A 13,096-nucleotide genomic window follows, 5' to 3' on the forward strand; every position below is an offset into this window, starting at 1 on the left:
CTTATCAGGTTGACTCTGGATGAAAAGTCTAGAAAAGCACCGCATAAAAATACAAATCTACTTGTTTGTCAAATTCTTTAGAGGAAATGGTTATAAATATTTGAAATATAAATAAAAGAGAGAAAAAACAAACACGCTATAGCAAAAGCAGACAAGTTAATGTCACATCTATGAAAATATATTATCCCACACTCCTTTTTCATAAACAAAAGAGAATAATGCTGAATAATATTAGACTTTCCTAGTTAAGCTGCATCAATATTTTAATGTTTAGTTAGATTGTTATTATTTCCTCTCATTTTCCAATTTTATTGCTATCTGTAACCATTTCTAAATGCTGTGAACAATGAACAATTTTGTTAAAAAGCTGCTTTTCTGGGCACCTGGGTGGCTCAGTAGTTAAACATTTGCCTTCAGCTCAGGTCATGATCCCAGGGTCCTAGGATCGAGGCCCACATCAGGCTCCTTGCTCAGCAGAAAGCCTGTTTCTCCTCTCCCACTCCCCTGCTGTGTTCCCTCTCTTGCTGTGTCTCTCTCTGTCAAATAAATAAATAAAATCTTTTTAAAAAAAAGAAAAGAAAAAAAGCTGGTTTTCCTGGGGTAGGGGAGAACCAGTTTGACTAATTCAAATTACAGAAAGAAAACTGGCCCATGAAATTAAGAGAATTATCTAAGATCATACATAACTAATAGGTAACAGAGCCATAAACCTGGGTCTCTTCACTTTAATACTAGGGAAACTATGTCAAATAAGGGATGCACAACCTCTATTAAATTCTCTGGTGAAGGGGCGCCTGGGTGGCTCAGTGGTTTGGGCTGCTGCCTTCGGCTCGGGTCATGATCTCAGGGTCCTGGGATCGAGCCCCGCATCCGGCTCTCTGCTCCGCAGGGAGCCTGCTTCCCTCTCTCTCTCTCTCTCTCTCTGCCTGCCTCTCTGCCTACTTGTGATCTCTGCCTGTCAAATAAATAAATAAAATCTTTAAAAAAAAAAAAAATTCTCTGGTGAATAATGCCACAAGCAAAGTCCCTGTTCTTCCCACCCAGCTAATCAATTAATCCCATTTACATCAACTAAGTGAATTATTAAGCTTTACTTAAAGGATGTAGAGGTGGTAGTATTAAGCCACTTGGGCTCTTTTCAATTGCTAGAACTATATGCAGATTCATTTAAATTACTTCACAACCATAGTTTAGTGCAAGAATATGTGGGATAGTATAGAAGCTCAAAAGACTCCACAATTAGGCCTCAGTGAAAACTGGAACACTAATCAGAATAAAATAAAACTGGTATCCAGGGGTGCCTGGGTGGCTCAGTCAGTTAAGTGTCTACCTTCTGCTTGGGTCATGATCTCAGGGTCCTGGGTCCCTCCCTCTGCTACTCCCCCTGCTTGTGCTCTTTGCTTGCTCCCTCTCAAATAAATAAAATCTTAAAAAAAAAAAAAAAAAAAAGTAAGTAAGAAAAGAAACCACTGGTATCCAGTAAGAACTCTAAACATTGTCATAATTGTTTCCTGATTCTGCCTCTACTATACAGTGGCTATGTTTTATTCTCCACTAGGACTACTCTTTCTACTGCATGGTTTCTATTGTCCTGAGCTTCTGCTGTTTTCTCTGGTTCATATTCAAATTTCCGAAGGGAAAGGATTACATTGAGGGAATTCACCATTCTGTAAGACAGAACTACTGTACAGTTCTTAGGTCAGCCTCATTTATAAGCTAATGGCCTACATATATATCTCTGATGCCAATCCGTGGTATGATTAATTGTGGTAGAGTAGAAAGGACTTATGATACAAAATGTAACAACTGATGCAAGCCCTTTTTTGTTGTTCTTGTTGTTTTCAGAAACAGGCTGCAGCTTTCTCTCACACTTTGAGCATTATGTGTATTGATATACATTTGATTTATAAAGCAAAACCTCTTTAGGTAAATTCAGACTTAAAAATCTAGCCACCCTCTCCAGAGCATGGTCTCTCACCATATTGTCACCCCCTAGACACATACTCCTACACAGATCTCAAATGGTAACGTCACCCACCTTCAGCCACCCCAGTGTTTTCTACTCCTGAGTGCAGAAGAGTTAACAGCCTCTTTGATAATAATCAAATTATTTTAATATATATTTAATATATTATACTTGTGTAATATGTATATTATTATATGTATATGTGCGTGTACATACATATATGTGTATACATGCACATATGTATGTGTGTGATATGTATATTATATACATATATGTATATTATGTGTATAACAATGTAATATATATTATTTTGATAATAATCAAAATATTGATACCTTTTCTCTGAATTGAGATTCTCCTTTGAACCCACATTAATTCCATATTTGTACTAATATTAAGTCTAACACATGAATTATGCTAGATAAAATTATTCATGTATAAGATAATTTCCTATTATAGAAAAATGATTGCCCTAACTGGTACACCCAAACATCTTCTAATAGAAACATAGGTAGTTTTACAGGTTGCAACTTACTAAGTAGTTACTGTGTCAGATACTGGACTAAGCACCCAAAAGGAAATATCACAGATTAGCAAACTGAGACCTGTAAAGATTAAGTTTTGTTGTTGTTGTTGTTGTTTTTTTTCAAAGATTTTGTTTATTTATTTGACAGAGATCACAAGTAGGCAGAGAGAGAGGAGGAAGCAGGCTCTCAGCTGAGCAGAGAGCCCGATGTGGGGCTCGATCTCAGGATCCTGGGATCATGACCTGAGCCGAAGGCAGAGGCTTTAACCCACTGAGCCACCCAGGCGCCCTGTTGTTGTTTTTTTTAAGATTGTATTTATTTATTTGAGAGACAGAGAGAGCATGAGCAGGGGGAGGGGCAGAAAGAAAGGGAGAAGCAGACTCCCAGGTGAATGTGGAGCCTGACATGGGGCGGTGATCCCAAGACCCTGAAATCATAACTTGAGCCAGTCAGAGACTTAACCAACTAATCCACTGACCTACATACGTATCACCCAGGTGTCCCAAGATTAAGTTCTTATGTAAAATCACATATGATAAATAGTAGTGCTGAAATTAAAATCCTATCCATGTAGGCCAAAGCCCGTATTTTCAACAATCATTGGTCTTCTGTCAATGACCGCTAAATAGAATTACCAAGAGCATTCTGTAACACTAACCAAAAAAAGAAAGAAAGAAAATTCCTACCTTACTCTAAGGCAATACTTCCCAAAAAACTGCTCAGTGAGATATTATCTATTATATATTAGGAGTTCTGTAATCAAATAAGTGTGGGAAATGTTATTCTAAAAAGAGCTCATCAAACTTTCATATTGCAGGGATTCTCAAAACCACACTATAAATCTCCAAGAAGTAAACACATTAGACAGAATTTTCCATACATATTTCACCGAAGTTACTACTCTTCACAGGCCATTGCCTAAAACTGTTTTGTGGAGCACACCTTAGAAAATATTTGTCTGGTAAAAAATTCACATGACCTTTTTTTTTTTTTTTTTTGATAACTCACCTAAACTAGTCAAGTAAGTCTTATGACACCTGCTGACTCATACCCCACTTCTGGTGAAAATGTCATGGCCACACTGAGGGCCAATGGCCATGTTTTGGATAAAGTCGCTTTCCCGCTGTTCAAAAAGTACTCAAAGGGCAATCCATTCACTTATGTGGTCTACCTCAAAAAGGTGAGAAAAGGCAAGATGATTTATCCCAAGAAATGGAAGAGAGCAGAGGGGCCAGCAGAGCCATACAGGGGCAGTGGAACAGCTCGTGGACGTCACAATGAAACAGGAAACCCTAGGGCACCTGGGCGGCTCAGTGGGTTAAGCCGCTGACTTCGGCTCAGGTCATCATCTCAGGGTCCTGGGATCGAGTCCCACATTGGGCTCTCTGCTCAGCAGGGGGCCTGCTTCCCTCTCTCTCTCTCTGCCTGCTTCTCTACCTACTTGTAATCTGTCTGTCAAATAAATAAATAAAATCTTAAAAAAAAAAAAAGAAACAGAAACAGGAAACCCTAGAGAACAAAGAAATCGGCGAACAGGAAGAAAGGGGGACTTGGGGGCACCTACGTGGTTCAGTGGGTTAAGGAACTGCCTTCGGCTCAGGTCATGATCCCAGGCTCCTAGGATCGAGTTCCCCATAGGGCTCCCTGCTCAGTGGAGAGCCTGCTTCTCTCTTTCCCTCTGCCTATCACTCTGCCTACTTGTGCTCTCTCTGTCAAATAAATAAATAAAATCTTCAGGAAAAAAAAAAGGGGGGGTGGGGGAGTTGAACAGAGAAGACCTGCAGAGATAAGCAACAGACAGGCTATGCACCTGCATTTGGGAGCTAGTGCTAGCTCCTATGAACCAAGTCCTTGGATTTCTCCATCTTTTCTGTACCTCTTGTAATAACGTCCCTCTTTTCCTTGGGACCAAACTCATTTAATTTCAAAAAAGGAAAATCTAATTCATTTCACTAAAATGAAGCTACACAGCTCAGATGTTAAAAGAATACAGGGGCGGGGCACCTGAGTGGCTCAGTGGGTTAAAGCCTCTGCCTTCGGCTCGGGTCATGATCCCAGGTCCTGGGATGGAGCCCCGCATCGGGCTCTCTGCTCAGCCGGAGGCCTGCTTCCTCCTCTCTCTCTGCCTGCCTCTCTGCCTATTTGTGATCTCTGTCTGTCAAATAAACAAATAAAATCTCAAAAAAAAAAAAAAAAAAAAAAGAATACAGGGGCACCTGGGTGGCTCAGTCGTTAAGCATCTGCCTTCCGCTCAGGTCATGATCCCAGAGTCCTGTGGTGTGGGATCGAACCCCACATCAAGCTCTCTGCTCAGCAGGGAACCTGCTTCCTCCTCTCTCTCTGCCTGCTGCTCTGCCTACTTATGATTTCTCTCTGTCAATAAATAAGTAAAATCTTTAAAAAAAAAAAAATGCTTGGGATTGAATCCCAGGTCCTGTACTATAAGATGCAAAACTCTAGACAAGTTACCTAAAGCCTCTAATTTCCATCTGTAAAATGAAAATAATTGGAGTATCTCCACATCAGTAAACTATGATTAAATGAGATGTTTGTAATGTGTTTGTATATCTAGCAAGCACTGAATAAATGTTAACTATTACAATTAATTTGCATGTACTTCTTTTCCTCTCACTCAAAATATGCTGTCCTTAAGGGTGCCTGGCTGGCTCAGTGAGAAGAAGGTGCAGCTCTTCATCTGGTTGTGAGTTCAAGCCACACACTGGGTGTAGAGATTACTTAAAATTTTTTAAAAAAAGGAAAAAAAAATCTTATCTTTAGACCATAACTGAGAAAGAAGAAAAGAAAATCTTACTTCTGGATGTAAAAATCTGATAAATATTGTTTTTTAGAAAATTACTAGTACAAAAATAAATAACTAAAATAAATTAAAAAAAAATTTACAAGTACACTGTAGCCACAATGCCTTAACTGCAGAGAATTTCTCACCCTTTGTACAATTTGCAGAAATAATAATATCAAATACTCAGAAAATATCTCTGATCCTAATGAAATGATTTTTCCACAACAGGGTAAAAATGTTTTATCAATACCAGATATACCTTATCTAAACCATCAACATTTTAAGAGTCCAAAACATAACAACTTTTAAAGGACAACAAAATAAATCCATTTTATAAAATAGTAAGTTTTTTTTATTCTAAGATTATTATAACTGGAATCAATTTGTAGACCTACTAAAACAACAAGAAATACAAAGAGAACAAATACATAGTATCTTCTACTGAGGACTTTTAATAACAAGCAACTTCAAATCCAAAAACAAGTGATCTCATTACCATTCACTGTGTTTTTAACCCCAATAATGCCTGGACCATATTAGATAAACTTCATATATTCAAATAGTTATTTACTTCCTAAGAATAACTCATAGTTGTTGTTTTTTTTAAAGATTTAAATAAATTGTTATTCATCTGAAAGAGAGAGAAAATCTTATTAAGCAGACTCTGCACTGAGCACAGGGGCCCGATGTGATAGGAAATCTCACAACCCTGAGATCAAAACCTAAGCAGAAACCAAAAGGCAGACACTTCACTGTGCCACCTAGGCACCCCAGTTCATACTTATTTTAAGATATATCTGTATCATTCTCCTCTGATTTGGATAGTTTGGGTTCTCAAGTTTCATAGCAAAGAAATTAGTTAGATCAATTTAAAAATCACATCAAGGGGCACCTGGGTGCCTCAGTCTTTAAGCATCTGCCTTTGGCTCTGGTTGTGATCGCAGAGCCCTGGGAGTGAGCCCTGCTTCAGGCTCCCTGGTCAGCAGGAAGCCTTAGGCTTCTCCCTCTCCCACTCCCCTTGGTTGTGTTCCCTCTCTCGCTGTGTCTCTCTCTGTCAAATACATTTTTAAAAAACACTTTAAAAATAAATAAATAAATAAATAATCTTTTTTTTTTTTTTTTAAGATTTTATTTATTTGACAGAGAGATCACAAGCAGGCAGAGGGGGAGGGGGAAGCAGTCTCCCCGCTGAGCAGAGAGCCAGATGCGGGGCTCGATCCCAGGACCCTGAGATCATGACCCGAGCCGAAGGCAGAGGCTTAACCCACTGAGCCACCCAGGCGCCCCATAAATAATCTTTTTAAAATAATAATCAAATCAAAATATTTCAATTTCTTTCATAATTTACCCTCACTACCCACAATATGTTAATAACATTAAAAGTCTACATTATTTTTATTTTAATAAGACTAATAATCTTTTACAGGTAATTGAATCTGTGTCCACTAAGGGTACACTCTGGTACGGGAAGAAAAAACTAATATTAGAGTACCACCACATATAAAGTAACAAGTCAATAACAAAATGACAATCCAATGTTCACATGGGTAAATGATTTGAACAAACACTTTACCAATAAGCACAAGAATAACCAATGTTATCCTATCACTGGAGAAATCTAGAAATTAAAACCACAGTGATATATTAGAACACATATTACAGGGACACCTGGGTGGCTCAGTCAGTTAAGTGTCTTGCCTTCAGCTCCAGTTCTGATCCCAGGGTCACAAGATCAAGCCCCACATCAGGCTCCCCACTCAGCAGAGAGCCTGCTTCTCCCTCTGTCTGCCCCTCTCCTCCTTGGGCTCTCCCTCTGACAAGTAAATAAAACTTCAAAAAAAGAAAAAACACATATCACAGAATGGCAAAACTAAAAAGACTGACAATTACAAATACTGATGAGATTGCAGAATCACTGCAATTCTCATACAGTGTTGGTAGGGGAGTAAAATGCTACAATTCTTTTGGGAAAAGATGTGGCAGTTTCTTATAAGATTAAGCATATACCCACCTATGACTTGGAATTCAACTGCTAAATACTTACTACCAAAGAGAAACGAAAATGTATTTTCACAAAGGACTCAAGAATATTCATAGCAGTTTTATTCATTATAACCAAGAACTGGAAATAGTACAAGTATCCATCAACAAAAGGGTTAAACTGTTGTATATTACGGCAAAAAATAGAAGAAACTGCGCCTGGGTGGCTCAGTGGGTTGAGCCGCTGCCTTCGGCTCGGGTCGTGATCTCCGGGTCCTGGAATTGAGCCCCGCATCTAACTCTCTGCTCAGCGGGGAGCCTGCTTCCTCCTCTCTCTCTCTCTGCCTGCCTCTCTGCCTACTTGTGATCTCTCTCTGTCAAATAAATAAAAAATCTTTAAAAAAAAAATAGAAGAAACTTATTATAGAAATAACAAGTTGGATACATCTCAAAAACATACTGAGTGAAAGAATTACATAAAAGAGTATATGCTATATGATTCCACTTATATGAAGTTCTGGAATGGACAAAATTAATCCATGATGGAAAAAAAATAAAAAGAGTGACAGTAAGGGATCAAAATAATTTTAGCGTAACTGTTTAATATTTTTCCCAATGTATTAACCTAGGTAACATAAAAGTCAAACCTGTCATGATTTTTAACCAAATGTAATGGATTTTTTAAAAATAATACTCCTGGAGACCAACTACATAAGGAAGTAATAGCTATAGTGAGCAAAAAATAAAGTTATACTGGTTAAGTTTATTTTACCACATCCTTTGAAAGACTTGAGAAAAATAAAGCTAACCACCAACACTGATGAACTGTATATAGAACAAAAACACTTGGTTAAAATAAGGAACTAAAATTTCTGAGAATGGTAAATATGTTTGCTTTTTTGTTTTTAAAGATTTTATTTATTTATTTGTCAGAGAGAGTGAGCACAGGCAGACAGAGTGGAAGGCAGAGGCAGAGGGAGAAGCAGGCTCCCTGCTGAGCAAGGAGCCCGCTGCGGGACTCGATCCCAGGACGCTAGGATCATGACCTGAGTCAAAGGCAGCCGCTTAACGCCTGAGCCACCCAGGCATCCTGGTGGGTGTAAATTATTATTATTATTATTATTATTATTATTATTATTATTATTAAATGTTATTAATATAATTTATTATATTAATTTATTGTATTATTATATATTATAATGTTTTATTATATTGATTTATTATATTATAATTTATTATAATAATATAATAAATATTATTATTTAATAATAATAACTTATTGATAAATTGATTATTCAGGGGGAAAAAAGAGTGACAGTGACAGCCCCTGGGAGGACAGAGGCAAGAATGGACTGGAAACAGGCATAAAGGAAAACTTTAAGAAAATGGTACTATACTGTATCTTGATAAGGAATTGGGTTATACAGTGTATAAAATTTCTAAAAATGTAAACTTTAAGATGTGTATCTCATTATACATAAATTTTACATCAAAAGGAAAAAGGTCAAAAGAATGTTTTTTTAAATTTATCTGACCTATCATCACGTAACTCTGAAAGAAATTATTATTTATTTCTATTTAGAGGGGCTGCCCTCACTGTCCTGCATGAATGAATAAAAGAATGATTTTTATACTCTTTTTTCTTATTAACATATAAATGTATTATTTGTTTCAGGAGCACCTGGGTGGCTCAGTGCGTTAAGCCTCTGCCTTCAGCTCAGGTCCTGATCTCTGGCTCCTGGGATCGAGCCCCCCCAGACCCCCACCCCCACCCCTGCAGCAGGCTCTCTGCTCAGCAGGGAGCCTGCTTCCCCTCTCCCTCTCTGCCTGCCTCTCTGCCTACTTGTGATCTCTGTCAAATAAATACATAAAATCTTTTTTTAAAAAATCAACATTTAGATAGGGACAAAGGAAATAAGCACATATATCATTCATATTTTATAGTGATTTTAATGATTCTAGATTTTTTTTCAGAGGGGGGAAGGTGGCGGAAGGGACAGAGGGAGAAAATCTTTTTCTTGGTAACACTGAACAGTAATATTTTGTTTTTTTAATTAACATATAATGTATTATTTGTTTCAGGGGTACGGGTCTGTGATTCATCAGTCTTACACAACACCCAGCACTCACCACCACATATACCCTCCCCGATGTCCATTACCCAGCCACCACATCCCCCTTCCCACCCCCAGCAACCCTGTTTCCTATGATTAAGAGTTTTGTCTCCCTCTATGGTTTCATCTTGCTTCATTATTTCCTCTCTTCCCCTATGATCCTCTGCCTTGTTTCCTAAATTCTGCATATCACTGAGATCATATGATAACTGCCTTTCTCTGAATGACTTATTTTGCTTAGCATAATACCTTCTAGCTCCACCCACACTGCAAGATTTTAAATTTTTGATGGCTGTGTAATACTCCATTTTAGATCTATACCACATCTTTATCCATATATCTGTTGATGGATATCTGGGCTTCTCCCATAGCTTGGCTATTGTGGACACTGCTGCTATAAACACTGGGGTGCAAGTGTTCCTTCGGATCACTACATTTGTATCTTTGGGGTAAATACCCAGGAATGCAATTGCTGGGTCATACGGTAGCTCTATTTTCAACTTTTGAGGAACCTCCATACTGTGTTCTAGACTGCCTGCATTCCCACCAACAGTGTAGGAGGATTCCCTTGGGAGAAAGAATCTTAAGCAGGCTCCATGCCCAGCACTGAGCCCCACATGGGGCTCAATCTCACAACCTTGAGATCATAATGAGCCAAAATTAAGAGTCAGATACTTAGTGGCGCCTGGGTGGCTCAGTGGGTTAAGCCGCTGCCTTCGGCTCAGGTCATGATCTCAGGGTCCTGGGATCGAGTCCTGCATCGGGCTCTCTGCTCGGCAGGGAGCCTGCTTCCCTCTCTCTCTCTCTCTGCCTGCCTCTCCATCTACTTGTGATTTCTCTCTGTCAAATAAATAAATAAAATCTTAAAAAAAAAAAAAAAAAGAGTCAGATACTTAACTAAGCCACCAAGATACCCCTCCACATTTTTATCCCCAATAGACATGAAGCTAGAAATATCAGATATAGCAAATAAATACTCAAACAAGTTTTTTTTTAATTTATCTGACCTATCATCACATAACTCTGAAAGAAACTATTACTTCTATTTAGAGGGGCTGCCCCCACTGTCCTGCATGAATGAATAAAAGAATGATCTTTATACTCTTTTTTCTTATTAACATATAAATTATTATTTGTTTCAGGAGCACCTGGGTGGTTCAGTGGATTAAGCCTCTGCCTTCAGCTCAGGTCATTATCTCAGTGTCCTGGGATCAAGCCCTGCATCAGGCTCTCGCTTAGCAGGGAGCCTGCTCCCCCGACCCACCCACCCACCTGCCTCTCTGCCTACTTGTGATCTTGTCAAATAAATAAATACATAAAAATGTATTATTTGTTTCAGGGGGATTCATCAGTCTTACACAATTCATAGCACTCACCATAGCACACACCCTCCCCAATGTCCATCACGCAGCCACCCCATCCCTCCCACCCCCTTCCAATCCAGCAACCCTCAGTTTGTTTCCTGAGATTAAGAGTCTCTTATGGTTTGTCTCCCTCTCTGGTTTCATCTTGTTTCGTTTTTCGCTCCCTTCCCCTATAAGCCTCTGTCTTATTCCTCAAATCTCTCATATTTGTGAGATCATATGATAATTGCCTTTCTCTGGCTGACTTACCTTGCTTAGCATAATACCCTCTAGTTCTATCCACATCATTGCAAATGGCAAGATTTCATTTTCTGATGGCTGCATAATATTCCATTGTATACGTGTGTGTGTGTGTGTGTGTGTGTGTGTGTGTATCACGTCTTCTTTATCCATTGATTCTTATACTCTTGAAACACTAATGGTAACTATGATTAATTCAAACTACTAAAATGTCAATTACTATTAAGAAATGCAATAACATCTAATGGAGTAAATTATGAACTTTGTTTATACATATGTCACAGATTCATACTTTAATAGGGTACATATACACACGTGCAGGCATGTGTGCAAAGTTTAGCATACATATCTCTGCCTCTGTTTATCAGGTTACATGCTCTATATAAATAACAAATAATGTTCATTTTATTCATTCATTTAATTTCTACAGAATTCAGGTTTTCTAAAGTACACAATTTAAAAATTAGCTTATCTCTAGAAATTAGTTAGGCCAAAGAACACTGCATGTTCTTTCTCATAAAAGTTTTTTTTTTTTTTAATTGAAGTAACACTAGTATATAACACTATGTAAGTTTCAGGGGTACAAAATAACACACACACAATTTTTTTTTTTTTTTTAAGAGAAGGAGGGGAGGGACGCCTAAGTGGCTCAGTTGGTTAAGTATCTGCCTTCAGCTTGAGCCATGATCCTGGAGTCCTGGGATCAAGTCCCACATCAGGCTCCTTGCTCAGTTGGGAGCCTGCTTCTCCCTCTGCCTGCCACTCCCCTTGCTTGCATTCTTTCTCTCTGAGGAAGGCAGGCTGGCAGGCAGGCAGGCAGGCTGACAGAGAGGGAGGGGCAGGGTGGGGTAGAAGCAGACAAAGAGAGTAGGAATCCCAAGCAAGCTCCACACCCAACACAGGGCTCAATCTCAACACCCTGAGTTTACAATCCCTGCCAAAGTCAAGAGTTGGATGCCTAACCAAGTAAGCCATCCAGGCACCCTAACTTTACTACAGTTTTACATCTATATATACTACAAAGTGATCACCACCAAAAATCTAATTACCAACCACCACCACAAAACTGACCTCTTCATCTATTTTGCGCACCTCCCAACTCCCTCAGTCTATTCTCTAGTAACCATCAGTCTATTCTCTGTATCCAGGAGGTTCTATATTGCTTTGTTTGTCCATTCTGTTTTCTAAGATTCTACATACTAATGAGATCATATTATGTTTGTCTTTCTCTATCTAACTTATTTCATTTAGGTTCATCCATTTTGTCACAATGGCAAGATTTCCTTTTTTATGGCTGAATAATATTCCATTCTATGTACTCCACATTTTCTTTATCCATTCATCCACTGATAGACACTTAGGTTGTTTCCACATCTTGGCTACTGTAGATAAGGCTGCAATGAACACAGGGGTGCATTTGTCTTTCTGAATTAGTGTTTTCATATTCCTTAAATAGCCAGAAGTGTAATAGGTGAATTATATGGTAGACTGTTCTTAATTTTCTGAGGAATTTCCATACTGTTTCCCACCAACAGTGTACAAAGCTTCCCTTTTTTCCATATCCTCTCAAGCACTTCTTTCTTTCTTTCTTTCTTTTTAAGGATTTTATTTATTTATTTGACAGAGAGAGACACAGCAAGAGAGGGAAAACAGGCAAGAGGGTGTGTGCATTCTTGGTTCCCTTGTTATAAATCAATTATGTGTGAGTTTCATTTCTGGGCTCTCAGTTCTGTTCCAATGATCTACATGTCTATTTACAATGCCAATACCATACTGTTTGATTACTACAGCTTTGTAGCAGAGTTTGAAATCAAGGAATGTGATACATCTGGTTTTATTCTTTCTCAAGACTGTGTTGGCTATTTGGCATCTTTTATGCTTCTGTACAAATTTTAGAATTATTTGTTCTAGTTCTGTGAAAAATGCCACTGAAATATTGATAAAAAGTCATTGAGGGGCCCCTGGGTGGCTCAGTCAGTTAAGTCTCTATCTTCGACTCAGGTCATGATCCTGGGGTCCTGGGATCAAGCCCTGGGATCAAACCTCCCCACCCTGATGGGGGCCTGCTTCTCCCTCTCCCTCTGCCTGCTGCTCCCCCTGCTTAT

The 13,096-nt window shown here is 38.7% G+C and overlaps 1 protein-coding gene across 2 annotated transcripts in view; it reads right to left on the reverse strand.

The window, feature by feature from the left end:
* Positions 1-13,096, reverse strand: part of SBF2 (SET binding factor 2) — a 476,395-nt gene that overhangs the window by 431,672 nt on the left and 31,627 nt on the right. The window lies entirely within an intron of this gene.

This window comes from Mustela erminea, chromosome 9, assembly GCF_009829155.1.
Source record: "Mustela erminea isolate mMusErm1 chromosome 9, mMusErm1.Pri, whole genome shotgun sequence".
NCBI lineage: Eukaryota > Metazoa > Chordata > Mammalia > Carnivora > Mustelidae > Mustela > Mustela erminea.